Below are 15,091 nucleotides of genomic sequence, written 5' to 3'. Positions count from 1 at the left end.
CACCCATCACCTCTGCATAAAAATCCCTATTTAGGTGTAGTCCTTTATTCCTTATCTCTGTCTTCGTTTTACTTATGTAGCGCATGTTTTGGGAGAGCACAAGAACCACCCCATTTTCCCTGAGCTCAGCCGAGCCACTTGTTAGAAAGACAGAGAGTGCACTCCGACACACGCGTGTTCGTTACAAGCTTTAATGCTAAACAACGTAACAGTTCCTCAAGCCGATGATGACATCTAAATAGAAGGCTAACTTGGCGTAAGAACATCGAAGCTAACACGGAAAGCGAGTAGCTTACATTGGATAATTAATGCTGGCTCCCCGCTATTTCTGGAGTATAAAGTCCTACTATACAACTCAGTACTGAAGTTCATCTGGACTTACGGTGCAGTAATATTGGGTAATGCAATTGGCAGTAAAAATTTCACCCGTTAACCTCCCAATTCTATTATTTTTCTCTTTGTAGTTTTCTATTTGTTCATCAAGTAGTGAGCTGATTCTTTTTTATTTTTAAAGAATAGATCTGACGGAAGACACAGCACAAAACCCTAAATCAGCGGTCGGCACTGCCCATTCCTCGGAAAAGGGACTAGCTCTGCTGCAGCGCTGCCGTCTCACATACACTTTAAATGCTCGTGTAGGTTCGGCTATGGCAATTCGGAAACAATTCGACTCGTGCTTGTAAGAAAAAAAAAATTATTCTCAAAAAAAGTGGTCCACATGTCAAAAGTACACCTAAAAAAATGTTTGTTGACGCCTTGAAAAATGTATTTTCTTGATTGAAAATTTAAATTCGATGTGTGATACGTACGTTTGCTTTCAAGTTCCTTTAAAGTAGGCTATAATACTTAAAATAATAATGTTGCTTTACCTTTTTAACGTTTTAAGAAACTTTTTTAACTAATTATTTCAGTTTTTTTCGTGTAAGGAAAGAAAATGTTTTGCACTTCCTGCGTGTTGCTTCATACACAAATTTAAAAGCCTCATTTCTGACTGTATGGGTGCCGACCGCTGACCTTAATACATCATATTAGTTGCACAAAAATCTAGAATACCCTATATTAGAATACTTGTGCTTTGCGTATTATAGAGAAATTCAACTTCTCAGCAGAGACATTGTTTGTATATCAACCCTACGCGATGAAACCTCCTCATGCGTTTCATAAACAAAGAAGTGGCCGAGAAATTATTAAAATTATCCGGAAATCGGACAAATTACTAAGCAGCATCAAAGGACCGATCTGTACCCCTTCCTCAACAATGTAAAAGAAAAAGTAACTCTCTGGCGTCATCTCGATAAGCACCGTCAATAACTGCAATAATTCAAAAATTTGAGTAAACAGAAATCTCCCACCATATTGGCCAATTAATTGCTCTCGATCACACGCACATTTAAAAAAAAAAACATTTAAACAGGTTTACGAAGATTGGTTTTGATTTGGAGCTTCTTTCGACGCTGCTTCATTTTCACCGGAATCAGAAACAGTTTCCTGAAGAGTATTCTAAAGATTGTTGTGCCTTTCTGGCTGGTCTTCTTGTAGTTGTGGTGTTGAACTCTTGTTGTGGAATTTCAGGAACAAACCAATAATTTGCGATCTGTTTTCGGATATGATGTGCGACATTCTTGGCTTAAGTTGGTTAAAATTGCGATTTGTGACGCCCTTTGATGAACGTACAGCATTCTTCCAATTGGCAGAATTGGAAAAATAGCGCGTATTTTGTCAACCCAAGTTTACTTTCGACATGTTTTTTAAAAAGTTAACATAATATAGTGCTAACTAAACGACCGTGAATTAACTCAGCAGGAGATTTACCTTGCGCATTCGGGTTAAATCTGTAAAAAGCAAGATATTTCGTAAATGCACTTTGCATAGATAAACAGTGACTTTGATGAATAACCTCGTTATTTAGCATGCTAAGATTATAGGCCGTCCATTAGACTTTTAAGATAAGGAAGGAATGAGTAACAAAAGACTTGCAAGGGTATTCAAACTTCGGCGCGGTCGAAATTAGCCACGGCCCTCTGTTTTTTTTTTTTTTTTTGTTTGTTTGTCGTGTGTTTGAGAAGCAAAAACAATGGGTCTCTCTTCGTCATCGTGTTATGGATGTGAGAGGACTATCCCAAAACCAAAAGATGCGTCTGTTGTGAGCACGAAAGGTAAGTTGTAACGCTTTAACGTTTCTCATTGCTGTAAATTTGAATGCGGCTTTAATAGCCCTACAGATTTTAGTCCGGAGCTGTAGGGCAAAACTCAAGCCGGACTAAGCCGTTTTCCAAAGTGTTCTATTTCGTCTTTGATTACGTTTTTTTGAAGTATGTTTAAATCTTGCTCGAATTCATTCGCATGTTATTTCCTTGTTGCGGCTAAGATTATATCTTCTAGGTAGTTGCCACAGCCTTCCATTCCCCTTTAGAGTGGCTCAAGGTATTTTTGGAATGTTGCCTGTGCGCTGGCAATTTCATATTTAAGGCGCTGATATTGGAATACACCCAATGGCATGTTGACGACCATGAATTCCTTGGTTGTCTCAGCTAGTTCCATCTTCACATAGGCGTTTAATTTTGGTCTGCATTGTAGAATTGTTTACCATGACGAATTATTGAATACTGTTCTATGTCGTTAACTGCTTGTAAAATCCGAATGGATCCACCGGGCGTGGGTAATAACATAATGGGGAAGCCTGGCTGCTAAATCTGATCGGTTTTTAGCTATTGGATACGGGAGACGATATGCTTCGGCCTTGAACTGTTCCAATTGAGCAAATTGATTTTGACGGCTTTTGCAAAATTTGGGTGTTGCTGTAGATTTTACATATACACTGGCTTTGAAGTCTTTAATTGTACTTATGGGAGGCTAAAACACGGATTTACATTTGCTGCCAAGATCGAAACTTGATTTAGTATTTCGGCATCAACTATCTTTTGACTATTTTCGGTTTTGACGTGACTTGTTATGAGGAACATAGCAACTAATGTTCCCCACAACAAACAAGCAATAAAAAGAACAAAAACGAGACACCAAGTTCAGCAGTGGGGAAGATACAAAACACCACCGACAACATGTTGCGGTGCATAATCGCTATCAACATTGTTGCTGCAATTAAAACGCGCAATATGCGACCAGGCCCAATATGTACGATCGAATCGCACGCAACCACAAGCGAATTCGGAAGAGGAAAGATGCGTAAGAAACATAGAACATGAAAACGGCTGTCTTTGAGTGGCCGTGCGAGGGAGAAGGGAAATGAGGGCATACATACATGCATACAAAGCATGCGCCCTCTGCAAATTGGCTATAAGCGGCCAAAGCCCATAAGTACAAGGGTGAGCAAAAGTGAGGGGCAAGTAAGCCCATGAGACGGGTGCGGTTGTGAAGGGGGCCATGTACGAAATGAAGTAAGGGCTATGCTTGTCAAACGGGGAGTAGTGGGGGCAATGAGAATATGCAAGGCAAGACGAAAGACATGAGAGCACCGTTGGAAATTAAGGGGTATATACAAGCTGAAGGGGGAGGGCTAGGCAATGGGGAAGCTCTCTATTTGATTGAAATCAGCTTGTATTTGTAATTATTTTGTTAACTAATTTAGGCAATGCATTAGTAAAATATGAGATAGTTAGAAAGAGATAGTAGGTAAAGCTGGTATAACGAGCTAAACGGGGAGAGCGACGAGCGATGTCAGAGTCGGCATAGGAAACGAAATCGTCGCATAACAACAGGAGAGGCATTGCGACCAATGAGAAAGCAGAAGGAGTGGTGAGAAAGTGATGAATGGTCCGCATAGCAACAGACGCGCTATGCAGGCAGTGCAGGGAAACAAATGAACAAATGATTTTCCACGAAGCCGTTATGAAAGTGGATGCGGCTGCGCCAAGGACTTTACAAAAAATACCAGCTGTATAACGGTATTCAGCAAAGTAATTCCTGAGCCACAGGGCGCCGAAGAAACTCGAAGGGAATTGAGGAATCATTGAACGAAACCATAGAAAATTAAATGAATACATCAGAATGCATATTTCTTCAGATAAAATGGATTTGGACATATGGCTTAAATTTTATACTTATTGCTACAATACCACGTCATCAAATGGGATAAACGCAGTCTATAACATTGAAGCTTACGACAAAGCTTCAATGATCAGGCGGATATAGGCCAAAGTTATGTTCACATTGCAATATTCGCTTATGCAGTGGGCCGTGTGGTAATGGCCTACACTGCGCGAGTGTGTACTTATGGATAAATTCAATATGCCTGGTGTGCCGCACCATACAGTAAAGACTTTATCATAAGAACACAAGAACACATAAGAACACTACACCGTTGCTTTATGTACATATATTACACCTACCTCTATTTTGGGAAATGAATTAATGGATAAAATAAATTTATTCAAGATTTTTACTAACGGTATGCTTATAAGTGTAATTATTTTATATTTCGCATAAATTTAATATATTAAAGATTATGGGGGATGGAAATTTTTCCAAAAATTTAATTTGAAGGGACAGCTTATGCACTGTTGATGGCGTGGTATTGTAGCAATAAGTAATATATTTAAGCCATGTATCCCAATCCGTTTTATCTGAAAATATATACATTCTAAGATATTCATTGATTGTTTTATGATTTGGTTCGATGGTTCCTAAAGTTTGATGGTGATATGCTGAAGTGACGTGGTCAATTCCTAGAAGCTTATATAATTCTGAAGCTACCTGATTTTTATATTCTGTGCCCAAATCAATTAATTATTTACTTGATAGGGCCATCCGTCAAGATTACTTTTTCAAAAATTGCTTTGTCTATGCCTTTTTAGTCTTTTAGTTTGTACAGGAATGCTAGCTAAGTATTTTGTTAAGTCGCAGATGGCTGTGACCGCATATTCGTCTTTCGTTTTTGGAAGTGGTCCTATTGGGCCAATTAATGTCAATTGTTTTATAAAAAAGCTTTTTGTACCAACAACAATGTTGATTGGTTTGGACTTTCATTTATGATTGTTAATTTAATCGTTTGTATGGTAGCTAGTATTCTGATCCGTCTGATTCTAACATTTGTACTGTTTTTATCAATAACTAGTTTTTTTATCGGACTTTTATTCAAATAAACTTATGATTTTAAAACGCCATTTAAACTAAAAATTTTAAAACTTTGACTTTTTTTAAAAAAACGAAATGCACACCATAAGTTAATATATGTCATAACCTGTTTTAGTTAACATCGATCAAAGTTAAAAATTTAATCAATGTTTTTGAAACCATTTCTGGTCGAAAAAATTTTGATTTTTGAAGTTAAGAAACAGAGGGCCGAAGTTAACTTCGATCGCGTCAAAGTTTGTATACCCTTGCAACTTTTTTGGTAACTCTTTCCTTACCTACAACTTACAAAGTGGTAACACGATTTTTCTAAAATGCTAAAGTTTGCGAAAGAACGGCCTACAATCTAAGCATAGGAAACAACTAAGACAAAAGTCACTGTAGCTATATGATATAGTCACCCGATCTTGATCAAATTTGGCACAGTCTCTTACGATCTAGGAGAAGTTTGCGTTGATCCAGACGGACGGAAGGGCATGGCTAAGCATAGGAAACAACTAAGACAAAAGTCACTGTAGCTATATGATATAGTCACCCGATCTTGATCAAATTTGGCACAGTCTCTTACGGTCTAGGAGGAGTTTGCGTTGATCCAGACGGACGGACGGGCATGGCTATTTGAACTCGTCTCGTCGTGCTGGTCAAGAATATATATACTTTGTATGGTCGGAAATGCTTCCTTGTATGCGTTGCACACTTTTGACCAAAATTAATATACCCTTGTTGCAAGGGTATAATTACATAATCCCAAACATTTCGGATACTACAAATTGGATACGCCTAAATTTATTATCCAAATATAGCCTACCAAAATGCGACCTTAGGACACTTATCACCTTTTGTATCGTGCTATTATATTTGAAGCTAATTCGACTGCGCCGGGTTGCCTAATGCGCCGATTAGCCCCACTCTGCCCTATATATATATATTTTTTTTTTCAATTTTATCTACTTTTTGTTTTTTTTATTTTCGGGACATAAATATATACAAATTATATATATTGTTGCATTTTTATTTATTGTATGCATATGTCTATATATATATATAAATTAGTATTTACATATTGTCGTTTGTTTTTTTATCTTTTTATATTTATTGTAGGTGCTGTCTTCGTTGCTGCTGTTGTTGCCACTGCTTTTGTTTTTGTTGCTTCTCTTCTAATTTAAAAATTTTCTGCCATATTCGGCATGATTTTTCCCACGGTGGTGGTGGGTCGCCGTTTACAGGTTTTTTTTCCTCATGTTTTCGACCTCTTGCAAGTTTTGCCCTTGCTGCGAGATATCCGACCTGATATTCTTTTTATCGGAAGAGGCCTGGGAGCATCCAGTGGGCAGTCCTTCAGTGCCTTTTGGAGTGTTTTACTACCCTTGCAAAAAGGGTATATTAATTTTGGTCAGAAGTGTGCAACGCATAGAACGAAGCATCTCCGACCATACGACGCGACGAGTTCAAATAGCCATGTCCGTCCGTCCGTCCGTCCGTCTGGATCAACGCAAACTCCTCCCAGACCGTAAGAAGAGCTGAAATTTTGCACGTAGGCTTGTATATACTGCAGGAGTTGTATATCTCGGATTCAGCCGGATCGGACCACTATATCATATAGCTCCCATACAAACACCAAAGTCACGAACAGTGACTTTTCTCAATAAATTCTTTCTTTTCTGTGGTATTATTGTGAAATTTAATATTGGAGAGTTTACTACGCCTATAAACTACTGTGCCAAATTTGATCAAGATCGGATGACTATATCATATAGCTCCCATAGGAACGATCGGTCGAAAACAGTGACTTTTGTAAATAACTTCGTTACTTTTAACGCGATTGCTTTCAAATTAAACATTTCTTAATTTAATATATCTGTTAATGACTGTGCCGAATTCGATAAAGATCGGGTGACTATATCATATAGCTCGCATAGGAACGATCGGTGGAAAACAGTGACTTTGATCAATATCTTCGTTATTTCCTATGATTGTAGGCCAGTCTTTCGCAAACATAAGCCTTTTTAGATAAAACGTTCTTTCACATTGATGGCTAATAGGTAAGGAAAGAGTTACCAAAAAAGTTGCAAGGGTATACAAACTTTGACGCGGTCGAAGTTAGCCCCGGCCTCTGGTTTTGTTACCCCTTGGCGTTGGTTTCCTTTACTTTGCCTTATGTATCGCAAGGATTTTTTAAATTTATTTTATTTTTATTTTGCCAGGATCGCCATTTAATAAAAAGGCGGGAGCTTTTAATTAAGTATAAAATAAATATGCCGCGCCTTGCAGTAAATGCTTTATCATAAGAACACAACCCCGTTGCTCCATGTATATTAGAACATAAGCTAGAAATTAGAACACAAAGGACCCTGGAAGACAGATAGTATAGATAGAAAAAACACATAGCAATTATAACAAAAAAATAAAACAAAGTAAAAGTTCAAAACGAAAAAAATACTTCGAAAAATGTTAAGTATGTTTAATTTAGTTTAACTATTAAATCTATATGATACATAAAACCGTGTGTATACCCTTGCAAGTTTTTTGTTACTTTTTTCTCACCTTAAAGTGTCAAAGTGGAAAAACCATAGCAAATAGCGAAGTTATTGATCAAAGTCACTGTTTTACACCGATCGTTCCTTTGGGAGCTATATGAATTAGTCACCCGAATCAAATTTGGCAGAGTCGTTTATAGGTGTAATTAGCTTATCAACATAAAATTTCACGACAATAGCTCTGAAAATAACGAAGTTATTAAGAAAAGTCACTGTTGGTGACTCTCGGGCTCGAAAACGCTCATGCTCACCCCGGCAGCATGCCTCTGCCTTTGCCTTAGCCACTCCGTCTCCCTTACTTCAGTCCTATTCAAAACATTTCTTCAAATTCCCAAATTCACATTTTTAGGAGGCATTATTTCCTTTGTAGCTGAAACAGGAGAATTTGTGTTTTATTGAATGACCAGCCTGCTGCGGCCGATACACGGAAAGCCATTGTAAAACCCATTTTATTAGCGCTTGCGAGTATGATATCATAATAACTTGGCATGGAGATCATTATTAGCTGTCAGGTCAATAAGTCTAAAAGTGGAATAGATTTGAGAGCCGTTTAGAAATTATTTTATTGAAAAATGTTTTGGGATTTTGATAGAAGTCTACCTTACGAAGCATGATATAGTGAGTATAACATTGATTGGGATTACGCTTCACGGTAACTTTTATAGCCGAGGCCTGATCAGGAGTGTTTATTCATCCTACCATTGCGGTCGCGATCTGTAGTCGCTTCGTCAAACGAACCTGAATTTGTGTGTGTTCCCTGTAATTAACAAAAGGGGATACCTAGTAGAGCCTCATTGAGAAGGTGTCGCTCACCTGGCACCAAAATCAGCTGGGCCCACCTACCGTGGTGGGGTGCAACCGGTAACAAAATATTCTGTTAGCCTTAATATAGCCGATCCAATCGGAGTTGGGTCGCTCCGCAAAGGGTGGCTTCTCTCGCCATGGCACAGTGGTTGCGCCCATAGGCCAAAAATCGAAAAATCCACCACAAAATTAAAAAAAAAAATCCACACAAATTGTCTCATAAATGTGCAAACTTCTTGATGGCAACCCTGGTTTTTCTAGACTTGCAATGGTACTTTCTAGAAATAGCATTGAAATCACGAACACGTGTTCACTTTTGCATAGCTGCAGCGTTCAAAATTTGCCAATGTGAGCATTAACCCCAATAAAGTGACGTAGTCTTACATTTTTTCAAGGTTAGCTTTGCCTTGCAAAACATCTGTTTGGCGTATTGTGCCGTTGTTTTTTGCTCCGTCCTAGTCGTTTGTGGTTGTGTTTGAATTTGGAATATCATTCATTGTTTTATTTATTAATTTTTTTATTTCAATTTGATTAAGGCAGACTATTGTCTATTTTTATAAGTGTATTTTTGCACGCCAATATGTATATCTTTGATCTTTGGTGCACAGAAAATGGAACCAATGCACAAAAATTTAAAAAATTGAATGACATTGTCCGGGAGAAATTGAAAAGAACGGGTACCTTAAATATGCAAAAGAATATCAACGTTTTGGCAAAAGTACAATCGCACGAAATCTTTAGTGGTCCAATTTCAAAGTGTTTCGCTGAATGAAAAGGAAAGTCTTTCATTGCGCTGTGCCCACAAGATATCTCAATCAAGAAACAAAACAACAGATCGTGGAAGGCCGAAAAAAGATTGAGTCTAGTCTTCTGAAAGGACAAAACGACGCAGAATAGCCGATCTAGAAAAACATGATGAATCTGCTGCTTCAGTTTTGCGTACCAGTTTTCAATCGAATCTACTATGTTTGGAAGCAAATATTGATGAAGTTTTATCGCTTTTTATGGAAGCAAACTTAACAAAACAACAATACATGTTAATTCGCGGATTTGTAAATTCGAAAACTTCAAGCGATTTATTTCCCAGCTATGATAAAATTTTAAAAGTTAAAGTTGAAGTTAAACATCAAAGTTTGCTCGATCACACTGCCTCTCGCATATTGGAACTTCAGACTGAAGTTATTCAAAATATAAAGGACGTTTCGGACAATAACCTGATTCTGATTGGAAAGTGGGTATTCGATGGAAGTACTGGGCAAGCAGAGTACAAACAAAAGGTTTCAGATATTGATTTATCAGATAGCAGTTTGTTTGTAACCTCGTACGTGCCCCTCACATTTATCTGTGAATCTGATGAGACTAAAATTATTTGGAAGAATCCACGACCATCATCCACCCGTTTTTGTAGGCCCATTCGATTTCAATTTAAAAAAGAAACCACACAATTGTCAATCGATGAGGAAAAATATTTTACAGATAAAATTGACCTGTTTCAACCCACAATATTGGAAAGTGAAATAAAGAAGAACATTAAAATAAAACACTCACTACAGCTCACTATGGTGGATGGAAAGATATGCAATGCCTTAAACCAAACATCCTCAATTAAGTGTTATATATGCGGGGCGAAGCCTACGGAAATGAATGACTTGGATAAATGTATCGAAAAAACGGTTCGGGATGAAAGCTATAGATTTGGTCTCTCCCCATTACATTCATAAATGCGTTTCTTCGAATATTTTCTTCATATTTCGTACCAGTTAGACCAAAAAGTCTTTGCAATCCGCACACGTGAAGGAAAGCAGAAGCTACTAAAAAGGAAACAACAAATTTAGACAGACTTTCGAAATGTAATGGGATTAGTAGTCGACAAACCCAAAGCTGGTGGAAGTGGAACTTCTAATGATGGCAACACAGCAAGAAAGTTTTTCAAGAATTCACATGAATCTGCCAAAATTGCAGGTCTCGATGAGGCTTTGATTATAAGATGCTCAACAATTCTTCAGGCCATGTCTTCATGTCTTTTTAGCCACTCACTCCATACAAACGCAACCACTGTGCATGGGCTGGAACTCCTGGAACTTTCTCGTTTGCCTTGTCGATCTCCTTTCGTTTCTGGACTTTCTTATATCCACTACCGCCGATAACAACAGCTGACAACTTCAGCTGTGCACCAATGTTGGAAAGCAGCGCCTTAGCTTGGTCTCCAGAGGGCGCCCAAGCCCTGCTGGCCAGCTCCCGAAAAACATTGCATACTTTCGGGAACAGCATTTGGCCGCCAAAATTGAAATTGGAAATTGCCAACTTATTTTACTTATTTTCTTCTACTACTGCATCGGTGGCAGACTTGGCCGATACAGCGGACAATGCAACAAGCAGTAATGGCTGTAAAATGCCAGCGGGAGCAACTGCCTTTTCACGAAGCAGCTTAATGGATAAAACACTGCCAACAGCTACGCATTCGGCTCCGACGGCAATAAACTTGAAGTCCCTGCCAGCTTTCACACCAGCAGCAGTTACCGTGAATTAAGCCCACCTGCCGACGAATCAGAAGCGGCACCAAAAAGGCCAAGAAGCGTCTAGAAAGGTCTAAAAGAACAGATCACTGAGCTTGGAGTACTTGTCGACCAAATAGCTGCAATGGTCGCTATTTCTGCACCAAGCCATCATCCGATCGTAAATTGTGGCATGAAGGATGAATTGGCAAGAATGAAGAATGGTGAATGGTGTAAAAGCCCAACCACAAAGCAGACCACCGGCCAATAAGCCAAAACAGGAGATCCGGCCACTGACGTATGCTGTTATGGTGGCCAAAAGTGCTACACCATATGTAGAAGATACAAGGCAGAGAGGAAAGGAACGGAAAGCTGCCACACGGCCCAGCGCGGCGTTAAGACAGTCAACTTCCCAAAGTATCGTGATGTTACTTTTGCAAGTGCGAGCCTGGCCCGGAATGCTACATGGATAGTCTCCTACACAGTGATCACAGTGCAATAATATTTGAGTGTGGTGGCCAAACAACGCTACTGGCACTGCCTAAGTTCTCGTTATGGTCGCAAGAAACTCTAAGCGAGGAGGCGTTCTTGTTCATGATAAACAATGCACAGCAGAGGAGTTTAGGGAATGCAGAAACCCAGGTAAAAAGGTGTTCTGCCATCCGCGAAGACTGTGATGCGTCAATGATTCGCAAGAGCCAAGGTGGAAGCAGACGCAATCCAGTGCATTGGTGGAGCCATAAAATTGCAGAAGCGTGAAAAGAATGCCTCAAAGCCAGACGCAAGCAGCAGCGGGCCAGAGGGAGTCCCACATTCCAAAGGCTACTGGACGCTTTTAAGACGCGGCGTGCACTGTTAAATAGAGCAATAAATCAGAGCAAGGCTGACTGTTGGAAGAAGCTCTGCGCGGATGCCAATGACCTACCCTTCGGAGCGGCTTACAAGTTGGTAATGGGCAAACTTGCCAAACGGCCATCCCCCAAAGACGGAGTGCTACTCGCAAACATTGTAAAAATGCTATTCCCAGAGCGGCCAATATTGCAGCCTCCAGTTGCAGAAAGCCCAACAACAGACTAATCCCGGCTATATTAATGATGAACAAATCGTGCTGGCTGCCAAGCGGATTAAAAGCAACAAATCGCCTGGACTTGATGGTTTTCGCTCTGGTGTCATCAAGCTCATCGCAATGAATCAGCCTTCGAAACTGGCCGATGTATTCAACTCCTGTCTGTGCCAAAGAGTCTTTCCAGCAAGATGGCAAATGCAGAGGCTGGTACTACTCACAAAAGGAGGGAAAACGTACGCACAGGCCATCATTCGCAACAGACTAGAAGCCCACATCGACGCTCGGAATGGACTTTCGGAGCACCAGTTTGGCTTCCGAAAGAAGCGTGCTACCGTCGACGCAATACATACCGTCACCAAAATAGCCAAAAAAGACATAGAGGGCCATCGAGTCCTATGAGAATCCTACAAGTTTTGGTGCTTGGTCCAACCCTGTGGAACGGCTAGTATGACGCAGTGCTTCGTCTGGACATGCGTCCAGCAAAGGCAAAGGAGCTGGGAGAAGCAAAAGCCAGGACCAACGACGCCATGTATTCAATTGAATCTTGGATGGAAAGGAATTCTCTATCTCCGGCTGCACACAAGACAGAGAACGTATTAATCAGCAGCAGGAAACGTGTGGAGGCTGCAACCGTTCATGATGCAGGATGCGTCATCCGCTCCAAGCCGGCAATTAGATATCTCGGGGTGATGGCCGACCATAGGCTAACATATAAGCACCATCTTCAACATGTAGCCGACAAAGCAGCAAGGGCAACATCACCCTTAGCAAGGATAATGTCCAACCACGGTGGCCCCCGGCAGAAAATCAGATGGCTCATCACCACGGTGGTACGATCCGTACTCCTATATGCAGCAAATATATGGGCTCAAGCGATGGAGATCCAGTTATACAGCCGCGCCTGCAGTTCCCAATACAGAGCTTGTGCGTTACGAGTCATATGTGCGTTCCGAACTGTATCCGAAGATGCTGCCTTAGTTATATGGCAGGAATGTTGCCACTTTAGAGACCAGAAGCAACAGTACAGCAGCTCAAAAAAGAGAGGTGTTCTTTCGCACATGGCAGAACCGCTATTGCATTCTCCCCACGGATGTTGGACAAACAGCCTTATACCATATAGCCACCAAATTTGGTATGTATACTCGTGTATTATGTACATATATAGAGTTAATTGGAATTTCGGCCACGCCCCCTTACGCCCCCAGGAATCACATAAAACTGTTTTTCTTAAAAAGTATAACAGCTAGAGACATCAAATTTGGTTTGTATACTCGTTTAGTTGGCGCGCAGAAACTAATTGTTAAAACTTTTTGCCACGCCCCCTTCCGCACCCGGAATTAACATAAAACTGATTTTCTTAAAAACTATGACAGCTACCGACATCAAATTTGGTATGCAGACTAGTTTAATAGACGCGCAGAAACTGGATATTTAAAAATTTTGCCACGCCAACTTCCGCCCCCGCAAATTAAACAAAACTGATTTTCTCAAAAACTAACAAAGCTAAAGTCACCAAATTTAGTATGTATACTGGCATAGTATGCGCGGAGAATACATACAAATACATATACATATACATATACATATACATATACATATACATATACATATACATATACATATACATATACATATACATATACATATACATATACATATACATATACATATACATATACATATACATATACATATACATATACATATACATATACATATACATATACATATACATATACATATACATATACATATACATATACATATACATATACATATACATATACATATACATATACATATACATATACATATACATATACATATACATATACATATACATATACATATACATATACATATACATATACATATACATATACATATACATATACATATACATATACATATACATATACATATACATATACATATACATATACATATACATATACATATACATATACATATACATATACATATACATATACATATACATATACATATACATATACATATACATATACATATACATATACATATACATATACATATACATATACATATACATATACATATACATATACATATACATATACATATACATATACATATATGTACATATACATATACATATACATATACATATACATATACATATACATATACATATACATATACATATACATATACATATACATATACATATACATATACATATACATATACATATACATATACATATACATATACATATACATATACATATACATATACATATACATATACATATACATATACATATACATTTACATATACATATACATATACATATACATATACATAATACATATACATATACATATACATATACATATACATATACATATACATATACATATACATATACATATACATATACATATACATATACATATACATATACATATACATATACATATACATATACATATACATATACATTTTTGTTGATTTTTATTGATTTTCAGAGATTCACATGAAGTGTTTCACATTTTAAATTTATACGAGTTTATAATTTTATCTAATTGTATTATAGCAGACCTTATTTGAAGCTTCTGATCGTCGAAAATTCAGCACTAAAATATTATCTTATATGTATGTAGTTTAAAACGTTCGAGTCTAAAGAAACTAATCGATGCACATACAAAACAATCACTCTATGTCACAAAATCAGCCTGCCTGAGTTTTATTATATGCGCATGCGGTCTAGTGCCGGTATGTACACAAATACAATGAAAGCGTAGACAGCCTGAAATTTGTAGACATTGCTAAATTAAAATCATTTAAGTTTTATCTTACTGTAAAGATCTTTTTTCCTGCAAAGCTAAAGTCATCTAAAATTAAACTTCTTGTTAAATATAATATATTTTAAAGTAGTTTATATAGAATAAAATTGACTGGGTTTGAAGCGCAAAGTAGAAAAGCTAGACGACTGTAAAAAAAACTGTCACTAAAGCGAAAACTGATATCAGAAATTTCATCAAAACAAATTTAAGGCTTTATGCTTGTAGTGTTATGGCTACGGTGTAATTTTTACTCGTTTATAAAGTCACATGTTT

General features: G+C 38.1%; 1 protein-coding gene across 3 annotated transcripts in view; it reads right to left on the bottom strand.

Annotated features, from left to right (window-relative positions):
- The window catches only part of rho-5 (rhomboid-5), a 289,374-nt gene extending 274,693 nt beyond the window's left edge, over positions 1-14,681 (bottom strand). For 2 of the 3 annotated variants that reach the window (XM_068285525.1, XM_068285605.1), the window contains exon 1: positions 14,574-14,681. The gene's annotated coding sequence lies outside the window, so the exon portion shown is untranslated. The remainder of the gene's footprint in view (positions 1-14,573) is intronic. The other variant, XM_068285447.1, reaches the window with a different exon arrangement.
- Positions 14,682-15,091: the final 410 nt, after the last annotated feature.

Source organism: Drosophila tropicalis, unplaced genomic scaffold, assembly GCF_018151085.1.
Source record: "Drosophila tropicalis isolate 14030-0801.00 unplaced genomic scaffold, ASM1815108v1 contig_1002, whole genome shotgun sequence".
Classification (NCBI taxonomy): domain Eukaryota; kingdom Metazoa; phylum Arthropoda; class Insecta; order Diptera; family Drosophilidae; genus Drosophila; species Drosophila tropicalis.
Note: the sequence above shows the minus strand (reverse complement) of the source record. Positions and strands in the feature narration are given on the sequence as shown.